Source organism: Phacochoerus africanus, chromosome 10 (assembly GCF_016906955.1).
Source record: "Phacochoerus africanus isolate WHEZ1 chromosome 10, ROS_Pafr_v1, whole genome shotgun sequence".
NCBI lineage: Eukaryota > Metazoa > Chordata > Mammalia > Artiodactyla > Suidae > Phacochoerus > Phacochoerus africanus.
In genome coordinates this window covers 105,287,651-105,304,979 of record NC_062553.1, presented here as the reverse complement: position 1 = coordinate 105,304,979, position 17,329 = coordinate 105,287,651, and the positions used below count along the sequence as shown (strand labels likewise).

The 17,329-nt window shown below is 39.1% G+C and overlaps 1 protein-coding gene and 1 pseudogene across 1 annotated transcript in view; both read left to right on the top strand.

Moving 5' to 3' along the window:
- LOC125138077 (bifunctional heparan sulfate N-deacetylase/N-sulfotransferase 3) overlaps positions 1 to 17,329 on the top strand; it is a 135,436-nt gene that overhangs the window by 22,319 nt on the left and 95,788 nt on the right. The gene's annotated exons all lie outside the window — the stretch shown is intronic.
- On the top strand, positions 15,192 to 16,014 carry LOC125138078 (ras-related protein Rab-40C-like; annotated as a pseudogene).

Below are 17,329 nucleotides of genomic sequence, written 5' to 3'. Positions count from 1 at the left end.
AGACTTATAGGCTCGATCAGCATGTTTTTCTGTCACTTTGAATATATGACTCCTGGTTTTGGTGGTTTTCAAATCTCTCTCAGAACTCTTAATAACAATGTGATGTCAAGCATGACCACTTTTGTAATATGTTGGCTTTTTAAAGAACCATTACATTAAGCAGAAATTATTAAAGTAAATTATAATTAGGCTGCAAGAATAACAAAACCCTCATTCAAGTAAATCATACAAACTTATTTGCAACTTTAGAAGATGGACTCTTAATCCTACACTAAAACAAACAAAGATGAAAATATGCCTTTTCACCATTCCATAGGGATTTTCTTTCTTAGCAACTCTTCACAGAAAATCAATTACATGTTCTTTAAAGCAACTCATATAAAAATAAGACTAAAGAAAATAATGATTGCTTCCTAACACAATAGATTTGCTACAGAAATAAGATTTCGTATTTCCCAAAATCTTTATTGACAGTGGTGGACCATATCAAAAAGTCTCCTGAAATAATGCTTCTGAGTGCTCTCAGAAATTCACCACATCAAGAAAACTTTAGCAGAATAAAATTTAAAAAGGGTCTGAGTTTGGACAGCAGTCCCAGAACTGCCTGAAAACATTTAGAATTCATATATATTCTTAAACAGATATGAAGGGGGGAAAGTACTAAAAGACACTGTTCTGCTGCTATAATTGAAATTAATCATACAGTCCCTGAATAAGCTGATGTTAGGGAAAGGCAGTCATCATCCAACATAATGTACACAGTGATAAGTGAGTGAAAAAAACATTGCAGCCTTTTATTGACAACATTGTTGAATCCAGGTTCTTACCCTTGCTTACACTGATCATTCTTGGTTATTAACAACTTGCTCCACCCTTGGTGGGGCTTTGGCTTGGTTTGGTTTGGTTTGGTTTTCACGGTTGTTTGTTTTGTTTTTGCTCTGCCCCCAAACAGCAGATATGTAACATGGCCTCATGAGAAAACCAGAACACGAAGCCATGAAATGAAGAATTTCACCCTGTCAATACGTTTAGCTTTCCCTAGGAGTTCAATTACCGTATTAGCTTTTACCTGTTCCACTGAGCGTTTACTGAAAACATTGGCTCTTAGGGACTACCACCTAGATACTTGGCTATTTTGTTACTTCACATTTACCTGAAATTCTTTCAAGGATTTTAATAGAGATTTTTATTCTGTTCATTTGTAGGAACGTTTTATTTTACTTCAATGACATAGTGAGTAGTCACTTCATTTTCTCAGGAACAGTCTCGTCCTCCACTGTGGGTCTTTCTAAAAATTTCTGTGACCTTCTCATAAATTTTCCATACCCATAACTCTTCTGTCTCTTTCATAGAATGTATTTAATATTTCAATTTGAGCATCTTGGAACCAAGTCTTATACCTAGAGCTTTTTTAAACTCTGAGCTCTTTAATTTATGAGTAGTTCAAAGAATTTCTCTTTGCATTGAGTTATGAAGTAAAGAGTGAGATTCAAACAATGTAGTAAAATCTTTGCGAAATTCTCCTTTGATTCATCGATGTGATCCAGATCCTCAGGTGTGCATCTCCCTAGGCACCCTCATTTCAGGAGATTGTTTTTTAGTACCCCTAACATCTTAAAACTTAGTCATTCAGACACCACCCACCCGCCCTCTGACACCTTCCTGATTGAAAGAGGCATTTATGTATATGAGTCACCTCCTGCCAGCTTCACAGGAATTACATAAAAGCAATCTGCTTACCAGCTTGGTCTAAGGACAGAAAAATCATATTTCGTGTCAACATGAAAGTCATTCTTGCTTGTGGAAAATCACAATAGAGCACTTTTAAGACTATCTCTCAGGCTATCAAGCCTTAATCTATATGCTATACTATACATGAGTGAATGTATAAGCGCTATACTTTCATCAGTCTAGTCTGAGCTTCTTCCATTTTTAAATGCACTTCTTGTGATAGATAAATGAAGAGCTAACTCATACTCCAGAAAGATTACATAAATAGAAAGAGGGAGAGAGAAAGGTAATATGACTATGGGGAGAGAATATTGATCAATAAACATACAAACGAAACACATTATCTTTCCATATCGATACAAAAATATTAGTGTAGAAAAATAAAAAAGATGTAGTTTGTGACAGGAAAGACTGTTTCATAGTCTTAAAAAAAAATTGAAAGACTTGTCTATGTAAGATACTATACTTGGAAAGTATATTAGTGAAGATATTTTTAGTTTTCTTGTTTCTAGACAAGACAGCTTATACCATATGGAAATATGGGTTTAAATCCCCCATTCTGCCTCTTCTTTACTGTGTGGGTTTAAGCAAGGCACTTAACATATCTGAGCTTAAATGTAAGTGTAAAGTGGCAGTAATAGTGCTTACCCTGACTATTCCTGAGTCTTGTAAAGATCAGATGAGATGATCTGTGAAAGCTTTTTAAGTATTATAAGCAATAATACAAATGTAAAATTACATTATTTTTTATTGCAAAATCAGAATTGCAGCATGGTAGTATGTTCAGTCATTATTCTCTTGGTGGCACAAAGTATAGAGTTCCAGTTCACTCTTTCTGTTAGGTCCTCTGTGGCTTTTCTCAGAGGTGGCTGTGGGACCCTGAGTTAGCTGCAGTTGTGGAGATCACTAGAAAGGCTGGCAAGGTCATAATGCTTTCTAGCTGATAGAGAATCCTGGAAGGTCCCATGTATTCCATATTCTCTTCCTCTCTTTCTCACCAACCCCTCCCCCTCACATTCACAAACTGATGGAACCTCAAAGAAATCCCATTGAGGTTGTCTGGACACCCTGCCATAATATCTCAGAATGGTAGGATTTCTCCTAAGCCCAAGTATAGACCTAATCAGTTCCAAACTATCCTAATAATTCAGTGTATGATACTACTCATCACCACCTATTAGAACTGGAGCTTTGGCTGCCAACCCAGACCTTCTCCAGTGTTCATATTTGGACTATTTTGGTGGAGAAAGGTAGGGGAGTGGGGGGCATCTCTGAAAAGTGTAAATCATTGTACTGAGGATGACTGCTTTTTAAAGATTCTTTTCAATCTGCTTATCAGACTCTTTGTTTCAAAGGGTAGCACACAGAGGGCAAGAGAAGTGTGCACACTTATAGCTAAATTCCAACTTACCTTGCTTCTCTGAGGAGAGATAATTCCAAGCTCAGAAGCCTTGATTTTAATGCTATGGACACTGATCCTAACAGTTTTCTTCAATAAAATTAAAAAAAAAACAACAACAACAACAACAAAAACAGTTCTCAGTTAGGATAGGCTTCCCCAAGTACAACCTGGGGTGGTTGCCAGATATAAGAAAACTCAATACTAGAGATGTTAGAGGAGAGTTAGAAGGTTACATGTTTTCCTCTCTTTGGTTTCAATTCCCACCTCATTCACAGTGAAGTTGAAAATAAGTGGAACCATTGGCCATAAAGCCTTAGTCACCACTTGGGTTTTCTGTGAAAATACCAGTCAAATCACAGAAATGACAGACATCTAGGGAAGCTCCAGTGGTAAATATTTTTTAAATATTGAGAATAAAAATAATAGCAATGAGATATTTGGAAATAGTATTTTAAAACACTCCTTATCAGATTAATCACTATTCATAATTTGATGAAAGTAGATCTTTAGGGTTATCTGCAGTTACTAAAACCATGGCCAAAATAGAATATGTGTTTTTACCCATAGGCAGGTCCTAGGGCATTTAATTGTGAATGACAAGCAAGCTAATAATATTCACAGAATACAAATAAATATGAAACTTAACATTGTCTGGATGGAGTGCCCGTTGCTCTCCTCAGCTGACTCAAAATGGGGCAGGGTTAGGGCGTGCCTACCTCGCCTGGTGCTGCTCACAGGCAGCTCCCTTGATTTTAATGCTAGGGACCCTGATCCTAACAGTTCTCTTCAATAAAATTTAAAAAACAAACAAAAGAAACCAACAACAGCAACAAAAAAAAACAGTTCTCAACTAGGATAGGCTTCCCCAAGTACAACCTGGGGTTGTGGCTTCAGTACTCTTCAACCCCCAGTACTGTCAACACCTTTACAGTTTGTCTTGGGATATTAATTTTATATAAGTATACAGGTTGTAATTTAGCTTATGTCAATTTTGTGTAACTTCATTCATCTCTGAAATATTTGTATTCAAACTAACCCAAAGACTCTCCCTCTGTAAGGAAGGCCTTTCTAAAACCCACTGTACATAGTTTATCCATATTTTCAACAGAGAAATAAAGGACAAAATCATTCCTTTTGGGGGGGTTGGGGTATGCTAGGAACAATCTATAGAGCAAAATCCAGGAGTATGAGGAATCGGCGCTAATAAGCTTATCATCCTGTTCAAAGATACATACTTCAATGCAACAATTTGAGAAATACCGGGCTTGGCAATCTCTTAAATATCTTCCAGCTTCAGATTCTGTGATTCTACTCTTGATTATCATTATTTATGATGCCTCCTTAGTTCAGCCCTAAACAGAGGACTCCCTAGTTGAGTTTTGATTGCTAAATATGTCCTGCGGTCACCCCCTGAAGGAATGGAGGATCCCCTCCGTGAAAGAACTGAATCCCCTCCCCCTTTCAGTTATAGTAATATGCCTCCCAGACTCAGCCCATTGTAGTAGAGTCCATACAGAGCTAATATTAGTGCCAAAGGATTGTGCATTTTTAATATTTGTATTCTAATTTAATCCATTTATTCTCTATCATTTTTTCCTTCTTAAACCACCTGCTTTAATATTTATGACTTTAATGTTATATCTACTTGTGAGACTTTAAATCTTTCTTTTCAGAATCAGGATAACATATTAAAATTCTATTATGGTTATCATGTTGCAAGCACTGCTCTTTGCATAGATTATATCACCTAAAACCTACAACCCTGTGATATTGGTGTTGTCACACATTTTTTTTCAAAATAAGAAAATTGAGGCTCAGGAAAGACGCTTGCCGAGGTGAAAAGTTACTCAGTGTACTTCACTGGGATTCAAGCCCAGGAACCTTCCCTCCAGAAACCACGCTATTATCTTTCTCAGTAGCCTCCCAATTAGAATGTTGTCAGAAAGTCATAGTAAGTTATTCTGGTAGCTTGACTTGGCTTGAAGTCTTTGTCAGATGTTAGGCCATTTCTATTTCTGGTCTCTTCAAGTCAGCTGGACTTTTCTCTCTTTCCATCTTTAGAGCCTCCATTCTTTTTGCTTCTCAGAGAAGCTGCTGTTTCAGGGAAGCTGGACTAGCCCAAATAATTTTTCCTCAATTTTAGTTCCTGTTTTAACTCCAGAATTTTACTTCCACTTCAGCTCAAACTACCCTAAATTTCAATTCAGGAGCATCCATTTACTCACTTATTTATTCAAAAAAATATTTATGAGTACCTGCTACATGCCAGGCTGGGCAGTCTTCAGTGAATGAAACAAGCCAGGTCCTTGCTCTCATATTCCTTATGTTCAGTGGGAGTTGTCAATAATGCACACAAGTCTGCAATACGATATTTTAGGCACTGACAGTGCTGTGGAGAATACAGTGTAGGGCAAAGGAGATAAGGAAAATCTGGGCCTTGGGGGTGGAAGTGTGTTGTTGTCAAGTTTACATAGATGGTCAGGGAAAGCCTCTCTGATGAGGTGATATTTGAGCAGAGACATAAAATAAATGTAAATTAAAAATGTGACTATATGGAGAAGAGAAAAAGAATAGTGAAAGTAAAGGTGCAGAAGCAGGAAGAAGCCTGGAGCATTTCCCCGACAACAAGAAGGTCTGTGGGCTAGAGCTGAGAAGAATGAAGTGATGGCCTGAAATTGCCAGATTCATATCTAAGTCATTCAAGAATGGCATTTGACTTTAATAATGTAAACCATTTTCCAGAAAACTTATTTTAGGCGATATTAATATTCTTATACATTGGTACATTATAGTGTAAAAAGACTGTTCTCAGTTTTATCTCATTTTCTCCTTGAAATGCCCTATGACTGAGTGGTGGATCTAATTTGATTATCCCAGCAATGAACACAGGACCTGACACATGGTAAACACTCAGTGAATGTATACTGAATTAATAAATTGATTTATAAATTCAATGGCACAATTGTTTTTTCAACTTCATTATGTTCATTTTTATTGATCAGTGTTTAGACTATAATGCAGTGAAGCTTCAGAGACTATGGAGATGTGTCAGGCTATTTGCTTCCACCCTAATATGTATATGGATTTAGTTTTTGTGATGACTTACACTTTTTCGGCCTAATTCTTCTATTAAGTTCTTTAATATCTTTCTTTGAAATTAGTTTCTATAGACTCAATTTATCTTCACTAATCTGATATAGTCTTTGAAACCATATCACAGAGCTTATCAGGCCTATAAAGTAAAATAAAGAGATTCCAAGTGAGGAGCATGAAACGCTTTCTTAAAGAATAACTCCAATAATGTTAATACTGGCTTCCTGATAATTGTTTTGATTTCATAGACATTTTTCTTACATATACCTTTACAGTTAGGCTCTAGTGGACTAAGTTGCTAAGCAAAGTACACACTTACGCCTTTACCTCAGCTTTCTTCAAGAAAAAATTATAAAGCATTTCAGTCCATCTCAAAGAGATTCTGTGATCTGATGTAAAGCCACACTGAAAGGTTCTTCATTGGACCGAACCGGACCTCATTACCTAAAGAACCCATAGGTTTGTCTGAGCACTACTTAACCCCTCACCAGAGCAAGGGCTCCTACCCAATGCTGATGATCTACCCACTTGTGGAACATGATTCTAATGTGCCTCTTGTAACGTGAGTATTGATAGTCAAGTTATATGAGTAATATGTCCTCGCCATGGAAGCCATCACCTCTGTCAAATATTATTCTCTTCTTTGCTGGTTGGGAATTACTGTGGCATTACCGCCATCTCATTTATTCTTTCATCTTTCAACAAGCGGCTCCTGCAGGCCTACTATGCCAAGCACTGCTCTGGGCAATGTAGATCCAGCATTGTAAAGACAGATAGTATATCTACTCTCTTGGAAAACTAAATGAATGATTCTAATAGGAGAAAGCAAAATTAATGACTATCAGTAAATATATACCAATCATACTAATAAATTCTGTGAAAAGGAAAATAAAGAGGGAAACCAAATATATAATCATCTGTTTAAAAGAGGATGATTAATAGCCATAATGAAAACAATATGGAGGTTCCTCAAGAAATTAAAATTAGAATGACCATATGATCCAGCAGTTACTCCTGAGAATATATTTAAAGAAAAATGAAAACACAAATTTGAAAAAAAATGTATGCACTCCAAGGTTCATAGACGCATCATTTAAAATAGCAAAGGTATGGAATCAGCTGAAGTTTCCTCAACAAATGAATGGATGAAGAAGATGTAGTGTATACACACACACACACACACAAACACACAATGGAGTACTACTCAACCATAAAAAAGAGTGGAATATTGCCATCTGCAACAGCATGGATGGACCTGGAGGATATTATGCTTAGTGAAGTAGGTCAGACAAAGACAAATATTGCATGCTTTCACTTATATGTGGAATCTAAAAAATAAAACAAATGATTATAACAAAACAGAAATGGAGTAATAAATACAGAAAACAAGCTAGTGGTTGCTAGAGGAGAGAGGAGTGGGGGGAGGGTCAAGATAGGGGAAGGAGATTAAGAGGTATAAAGTAATATAACATACAGAAAAGTGGATATAACCATTATTTAATAATAACTTTAAAGGAGTATAAGCTATAAAAGTATCAAATCGTGATGTTGTACCTCTGAAACAAATATAACCTTATAAATCCTTCAGTTTTAAAAAGGGGTGGTAGTTAAGGAAGTCCTCATAAAGCAGATGATGTTTAACAGAGACCTGAAAGAGGGGAGGAGATAAACCACATGAATATCTGGAGAAAGAATATCTTTAAAGAGGAAACAGCAAGACTAAAGCCCTTAAACTGAAAACAGACTTGTTATGTTCCAGGAATAGGATAAAGACAAGTGAATCCACAGCTGAGTGAACAGGAAGGAAGTTGATAGATGATAAAGTCTAAGGCAAGGCCAAATAACGAAGGAATTTTTGAACATCAATGGTCACTACTTCCTAACAGTTCCTGAAGTGTTTATTTGCTCTTGTTTCTGAACAGTTTTCTTAAAGTCAATGTAAAGGATATAGGGCATGTATTAGAAATAATTTTTGTAGCGTAATTCATGTAATACCTTTTCAATAAAATGTATAAAAAAACATAAGGGCAATAGTACACATAGTTGCACGCTCTGACTTTTTTGTTTATTGAAGTGAAATTCACCTACATAAAACTACCATTTTTTTACCTTTTTTTTAAATTGTTATTTCCCCAATACAATTTTTTTTTCTACCGTACACCATGCTGTACGGTAGAAAAAATGTTACACATACATGTATACATTCTATTTTAAAATAAACATTTCACTGGCATTTAGTCCGTTCAGAGTGTTGTGCAACCACCACCTCAGTCTGGTACAGAACATCTCCATCACCCTAAAAGGAAACCCATTAAGCAGTTATACCCAATTTCTCCTGCCTATACCCGGCAATACCAGTATACCTTCTATCTCAATAGGTTTACCTATTCTGGGTACTTTATATAAATAGAATCATAGAGTGTGTGACACTTTATGTCTGGCTTCTCTCACTTAACGTTAATGTTTCTAGATATCCTCATTGTAGCATATATTAGCACTTCATTCTTTTCATAGCTGAACAATATTCCGTTGTATGTACTGAACTGCAGTTTGTTTAGCTGTTCATCCACTGATGGACACGAGTTGTTTTACCTTTCGGCTACTGTGAATAGTGGTGCTATCAACATGTGTGTACAGGTACTTGCCTAAACACCTGTTTTCAGTTGTTTGAGGATAAAATGAGGAGTGTAACTGCTGGGTCATATGATAATTCTACATTTAATTTTTCTGGGAACTGCCAAACTTTTCCAGGAACTGCCAAACTTTTCCATATCAGCTGAACTATTTCACAGTCCCATGACGATCTGATTCTTAAGATACCTCTATCTTCTATAAGCATTTGCCTTCTCATACCTTATCTTGCCTCGATTGAAGCTGTTTGTCCTAGGTTACCACATTTTACCTCAAGTGGCAACCTGAGTAACTGGTTCCCGGAACCCAGCTGAAAGGAACTTTTATTAGGAAAAACTAAGGAAAATAAATTGATAAAGATATAGATGAAAACTTGAGAGGCTACAATCTGTATTGTATAATTTCCAACCCACACTACTCTAGCCATGCTAGGGTACTTTGAGGCCAATACATAGGACCTCAAATGAATTCTGGTGATCCTGCATATTCCTTTTTTTCTAGAATATTTTTATTTTAGAATTCACAATACTCATCAATTATGTAGCTCATAAAATCACTGATTAGCTTAATGCCTACTGTGTACCAACATTTTTGCTATATAGTAGCCATCAAAGATTTCATATTCTCAAAGAAAAACATGCCTATAATTAATGAGAAACTGCATTGAACTATTTGAAATCAAGGACAGTGATTCTTAGAGTGTGGTAAGATGTCACCTATATAAAAATCACCTGGGTTGTTTTGGCCCTGCCTCATCACTGTTATTCAGCACCTCCAAGCTAGAACCCAGGAATCTGCATTTTATTAATCTTTTCAGATGATCTTCATGCACATAGAAGTTTGAAAAGCACTGAAATAGGGAATGCTTTTATTTTAGCACTTAACAAATAATTTGAAAATAAAATGCTTTATAGTTATGTTTTTGAACATGAAATATGTTGAAATTAATTCAAGATTCAAAACAGTTCGTGAAAAGAAAATAGCAAAAAAATATTTCACATCATTGTTGTCAAGTCTTTATGAGGTTACTCACACTATGTGCTCCATCAGAAACTCACTCGTGGCCCCATTCAAGAAATAGTTACTTGCTCCTCTTTTACTCCTAATATGCTGAGCTTTGGGGATGAAAATTGAATTGGACGTAGTCACCATCTCATGGAATTTATAGTCCAGCTTCAATCTCACATTTTGCTTTTAACATAAAACTCAAACTTACTTTTATTCAGTGGGGGGTAGTGACTAAGAAATATTTTACCAGTTTTTTTTTTCTTTTTTTTTTTTAAGTATTTACCACTTTCACTTCTTAAGCAGAACACACATATGCTACTTTAGGGGTTTCTAACATAGCTCTGCAACTGTTAAAGGAAACCTAATTTGCTCTAGAAATAGTTCATGGGTTATGATGCTTAGTCCCCTCATATAGAATCTTACAGCTGTCCTTCCTTTCTGCTAGAATCAGGTATTTTAAATTATTAAGGTATTAAAATTACACTTCTTACAACACATAAAACCCCTTCTGTACAACTGAATGAAATGTAACTTAGCTTCCTTAAGGCACTATATTATAAGAAACTGAACTACTTTTATGTTTATTTTTTAAAGCATATTAGTATTTTGAATATTTAAGTATATTAACTATATGCTAAATAGAATATGCATAACAATTTCAAATGAACACTTAATGAGAATAGTACTTGTTTCCTATTTTGCCACTCATGTATCATTATTTGCCAATTTCAACTCAACAAGTGTTCTAGCAAAACCATCTCTCACCTGTACAATTTAGAGGTTATGTATAATGTATGCTCTGGACAGTTTAAGTACATAACAAATAATTCAAGATTGCCATGTTACTCTTTTCTCCTTGGCTTTCACAAAAACTTTTGTCCTTCCTCTGTTACTGTAATATAAATAATAAAGTACATGAGTATTGCTTTAGAGAATAAATTCACTAAGATCACTTAGAAAGAAATACACAGCCTTGTAAAAGTTACCAAAATACAGCTACTTGGACCATCTTACTCTTTGTTTATACTTCTCAGTGCTGATTATATAACAAAGTACCTCAAGACATAATCTGGGAAGTCCAGATAAGAAACGAAAAGCTAGCAGATAGTTCCCCAAAGAATGTCACACATGTAATGAGTCCTAACATGAATCTCCATATAAAACTCCTTTGAAATTATTGTTTAATTTTTATTTTTTGATTTGCTTCAATTGATATTTTCATTCTGGAAAGAAAGTTGGAGAAAACCCAAAGATATATAAAAGCTCCCATTTTGCTCAGTTTCCAGAACTCAATTTCTTTAAATTTGATTGTTTTTTTTTTTTTTTTTTGCCATCAACTACATGTTCTAATACCTGCAAGTATTTTTGGCTTTATAGAAGGAAGCTTCAAAAAAATAATTTAGTGGGGCAGCATATAAATTCAAATTTGAAAAAATAATTTTGGAAATAGACAATTTTTCATGTAAATTATATTCATAACGCAATTCTCTTACAATATTAATTGGCTATTATGTTCCCTGAAATACTTTCATAAGCATTTTCACATTTGCTCAAAAATTGTTTTGTTTGCTGAAGAATAAACAGATTTATTTTCTCCTACAGAAATGGTTACTTCATTGCTATATAAATAGGTATTGATACAGAGAAGTATTTAGAAAATGTAAAGAATCTAAATGCACAACAGTAGTATAAAATGGTTGAATAAATTATAGTATGCCCATTTGATGCAATATTCATCATCCATTAAAATTTTTTATTTTGGAAGATTAATGTGATGGGAGAAAGCTCGTAATATACTATTAAATGAAAAAGGCAAAATTCAAAACTAATTTTTAATCAAAATTGATGCAGTTCCAATTTTTACGTTATGGCTCTAATTTTGCTTACACATCTATATATCTACATCAACCCAAGTATATGAAGTTTTTAATAAAAATTGGATGGAATTCTATCATAATATTAACTTGGGCTATGAGGTAGATTTATTCATGATTTTAATTTTTTAATTAGAAAAAACATGTTATTTTAAAGATAATCACTGATGTGTAGAATGTTCAATTTCCCTGAAATATATATATTATATAATTATATATATTATTTATATGTTATATATATATATGTATAAGTTTTGGACATGGAGAACAGTCTTGTGGTTACCAAGGAGAAGGAGGAGGGAGTGCAGTGGACAGGGAGTTTCGGGATAGTAGATGCAAACTATTACATTTAGAGTGGATTAGCAATGAGGTCCTGCTATATAGCTGCAAGGAACTATATCCAATCACTTGTGATGGAACCTGGTGGGAGGATAATGTAAGAAAAAGAGTATATGTATATGTATTTCTGCTCTATAGCAGAAATTGGCAGACCATTGTAAATCAACTATAATAAAAAAAAAAACGTGATTAAAAAATTTTTTAGGAGTTCCCGTCGTGGCACAGTGGTTAACGAATCCGACTAGGAACCATGAGGTTGCGGGTTCGGTCCCTGCCCTTGCTCAGTGGGTTAACGATCCGGCGTTGCCAGGAGCTGTGGTGTAGGTCGCAGACGCAGCTCGGATCCCGAGTTGCTGTGGCTCTGGTGTAGGCCGGTGGCTACAGCTCCGATTCAACCCCTAGCCTGGGAACCTCCATATGGCGCGGGAGCGGCCCAAGAAATAGCAACAACAACAACAAACAAAAAAAAAAAAGACAAAAGACAAAAAAATAAAATAAAATAAAAATTTTTTTAAAGTTATGGAACAATCAAAAATAAAGTACCATTTTTTTTCAGTAATCAGCCCATTTTTGACAATAGACATCTATGTTCTTAGGGTTCTTAGATCAGAAGAGATCAGTAAATGATAACTCTGTAAATGATAGTGATTAATTGCTTCTTCCATGGCCAAAGTGCTTTGCATATCAGAGAACATTTGCTTACCCAGAACACATGTGGTTTTCTGAATGTGGTATGTGAACACTGATTTAGATTACTATGATTAGATTTTAGATTTTAGATATCAGCTGTGGCTCACTGTGGGGACAAGGACACTCGTAACAGATATACACAACAACCCATAGGTTCCAGTGCTACAACATTTCAGGCCAAGCGACCAACAGCAGGCACACAGCCCCACCCATCAGCAGACAGACTACCTAAAGACCTCTTAAGCCCACAGAGACCTCTGGACATACCCCTTCACATGGCCCTGCCCACCAGAGGCCCAAGACCTAGCTCCAGTCACCAGTGGACAGACACCAGAAGCAAGAAAACTGCAATCCAGCAGCCTGTGGAATGAAGTCTGAAAACACACCTCAGAACCTATTGAACCAGCTGGTCCCTGGCCCTTGGGTGATGAGAGGGGAGTGTGCTCCTGGGACACAAAGGACATACCCTACAGAGGGCCACTTCTCCAAGGCTGAGAACCATAACTAACCTTCCACATACAATAAATACAAATGAATTATTTTCAGGGAAACAACAGAAAAAAATTCCAACTTTAAGATGTAAAGCACTGGCCACACAAGAAATAATTTTAAAATGGATTTTTCTCTCCATATCCTTACCACTGAAAGGAGAAAAATGAGAGAATGAAATTAAGATGAATAAAGAAAGATACAATCTAAGAGGAAAATCCAGGTAGAATATTCAACTTGGTAGAAGAAATGAGAGGGTAGGAGAAGACTGAAGGTAAATAAAATGAGGGGGGAAAAAACTTCAAGAAATAAATGAAAAATCAAGATGATGTAGCAGGAAAACCTAGAACTCACCTCCTCCCATGGGCATACCAAAATTAAAACCAGATACAGAGTACCTATAGAACAACCTGAAGAGTAGCAGAAAAGATTTTCCACAATCAAAAATATAAAGAAGGAGCTACAACAAGATGGGTAGGAGAAGCTATCTAGTCAAGACGCATACCTCCTGGTTGGTGGCCCACAAACAAGAGGTCCTTCTTAAGGAATGAGGGAGTCTGAGCCCCACGTCAGGCTCCCTAGCCCAGGGATTCTGCACTATGAATACAAGCCCCTAGAAAGTCAGGCTTTGAAAACCAGCAGAGTTTACATTCAGGAGAGGCAAAGTGCTATAGGAGAATGAGACTCTGTGTTTAAAGAGCATACACAAAGGGCATCCATCCAGGTCCCAGTGTGAAGACACCAATTTGAGAGGAACCTGGGTCAGAATCACTAGCTGAATTTGGTGAACCTCCTGGAGAGGCAAGAGGCAGCTGGGATTCCCCTGAGATTCTGGCGACAGCCATCTTTGGGATCTTGTACTGTGCTGACGGTGGTACTAGCAAGTGACATTTTGGAATCCACCCTCTAGCCCATTATCACGGGGGACTTGTCCCACCCACTAGTGGGCCCCTGGAAATCAGCTGGGCCAGGATCCAGCTCCACCTACCAGCATACCAAGAGTAGTTGGCCCTGATACAATGAAAGGGCACACACTTAGACCATATAGGAGGCACCTCTGGAGCATCTAGGTCAGGTAGCCACTGGGAGCCTACTGCTGGTCCCCATAAGATGTCTTCTACATAAGGCTACTTCTCCAAGATTGGAAGACACAACAGTACTACTATCTAATACATAGGAAAAAAAGAGAGAGAGAGAGAGAATTAGGAAAAATGAGAAGATATTTGAAGGAACAAAACAAACATCTCAGGAAAAACACTAAAACAGAGATAAGCAATATACCCAATAAAGATCTCAAGTAATTGTCATAAAGATGATCACTGAGCTCAGGAGAAGAACGGATGTACACGGTAAAAGCTACAACAAAGAGTTAGAAAATATAAGAAAGAACCAATCAGCTGAAGAATACAATAAATGAAATAAAAAATATACTAGAAGAAATCAACAGTAGATTAGATGATACAAAAGAATAGATTAGCAATCTGAAATTCAGAGTAATAGAAATCACCCATGCTGAACATAAAAGAGGGAAACAAAATTTTTTAATAGAAGTATTTAAGAGACTTTTGGAATAACGTCGAACATATTAACATTCACATTATAGAGGTCCCAAAAGGAGAAGACAGAGGGAGGCATAAAACTTATCTGAAAAAAAAAAACAAAAAACTGAAAACCTCCCTAGCCTTGGGAAGAAATAGATATCCAGATTAAGGAAGTACAGAGAGAACCCAAGAAGATGAAGTCAAGGGGGCTGTGGCACTGAGGCGAGGCAAAGGGAAGCAAAGCTGGGGCGGCAGAGCAGGTGCAGGCACAGGTGGAGCAGCCTCGTAGACCACCAGCCTCTCTCACCCTCACCCGCAGGTCGGTCGGAGGTCTCCACTGGTGAACACAGCGGCGTGGGCATGCAGGTGCAGCTCGCCAGCACATGAGCCAAGATGGGGACGCAGGGCAGTCCAGTCAAGAGCTACAACTACCTGCTTAAATTCCTGCTGGTGGGCGACAGTGACGTGGGCAAGGAGGAGATCCCGGAGAGCCTACAGGATGGCGCAGCTGAGTCCCCGAACACCTACAGCAATGGAATTGACTACAAGACAACCACCGTCCTGATGGACGGCCGGCGGGGTCAAGATGGAGCTCTCGGACACCGGGCCAGAGCAGGTTCTGCACCATCTTCGGGTCCTACTACAGGAATGCGCAGTGGATCCTCCTGGTATGTGACATCACCAACTGCTGGTCCTGCCACAGCACTGACCAGTGCATCAAGGAGATCAATGAGCACGCTCCCAGGGTCCCTTGGATTCTGGTCGCCGCTGGCTACACCTGGTCTTCAAGCACCAAGTCCTGACAGAGCAGGCAAGCGCCTACATGGAGAAAAACTTCATGACCTTCTTCGAAGTCAGCCCGCTGTGCAACTTCAACGTCTTGAGTCCTTCATGGAGCTGTCCTGCATTGTGCTCATGCAGCATGGCATGGAGATCTGGAAGCCAAACCGACCTCTGCTGCCATGCCATGGTTTCCCGCACCCCTGTGCACCTCATCGACAAGCTCCCGCTGCCTGTCACCATCAAGAGCCACCTCAAGCCATTCTCGATGGCCAATGGCATGAACGCCACCATGACGCACGAGAGATCCCACTTACTGGCTAGTGGAACAGGGGGCAGTGGCAGCAAAGGCAACAGCCTCAAGAGGTCCAAGTCCATCCGACCCCCTCAGAGGCCGCCCCAGAACTGCTCTCGGAGCAACTGTAAGATCTCTTAGCCGGGCAGGCTGCATCTCATCCAGACGCCCTCTGGGAGAGCTCACGCTTGGGGGATACTCCTGGCTGGATGCCAGGCCCAGTGCTGTGTGCAAGGAAACTTTGGCCACACAGTCCCTCCTGGGAAGTTTGGGGATCCACCTCGTAGGCTGGTGGGCTCAGCTAGACCAGCTCCACAGGCCAGTGTGGGGCTGTGCTGCTGGGATGGTGGCAAGCCACACCCAGGACCCCAAGGTGTGGCTCAGAAAAGCCCAGGAGGCAGCTCTGCCTGCCCCTCCCAGCTCCCCGTTTCCCTCCCCCCACCTTGAAAGGGCTGTCCCTGGGACTGGGGGTCAGTTCCCTTTCTTATTTATGTAAAAGATGGTTCACCCCTTTTGTACATTTTCAAAGGACCAGCAGGGAAGCCTGCTTGCAACCAATGGGTGAGCCCATGACAGCTGGGAGGATGAGCTTGGGGACCCTGGGAGAGGGCGGGTCTTTGAACCAAAGATGGGAAGAAATCCACCATCAAGGTGTGAATCCAACTTCACATGACACTTATCACAGGGATGTGGGCTGTGTGAGGGCCAGTGGGGACACATGGAAGCCTTGGGCAGCAGCAGTGTCAGACGCTGTGGCCACTCGCGGCGGCCTTTCTGAGTGTAGTGGTCAGCGTCCCCACCGTGTAATGCTGGGCAGTGGCAAGGGTCCAGGCCCCAGCAGTCTGTGTGGCTGGGCTGCAGCTTCCAGGACTCCTGTCAGCCTTCCTGGATGACATCCTGTGTGTCACAGAGCTATGGGTTTAGAGCCATGAGCAATTTGCAGGTTCCCAAGTGGAATTTCCATCCATGTTTCTTGGAAAAGGGGGAGTGGGGCATATACCCCCAAAACCCCCCCAGCTCCCTCCCACCCCACATGGGGACAGACAGCCTCCCCTGGTTCTGTTTACAAAATGCTGCTACACGAAATTGGCTCCAAGTCTGTCTGAGTGGAAGACGCAAGCTATCTGTAGACAATAAGTACTTGCTGGGGCCGCCAGGTCCTGGGCACGTTTGGTCTGAGCCTGTTCCACTTGCCTCCTCAGGTTTCTAGACCCTGTTCTGGCCAGCTGGTCTCCTGACCTTGGGTGATATCCCATAGCTGCTCCTCACCTGGTGTCACCCCTCTTTGAGGTCACCTGTCACTCATTTCTTAGTGGTGGAGCCTGAGCCCCTCCTCCAGGACCCACCAGCCAGCCTGAGCTTGCATCCATCTGGCTGGTGACGTGATCGCAGGTCACAGTGGCTCAACTCCACCTCCTGCCTATGGGCCCTTCCCTGGCCTGTGACCCCTGTGCTT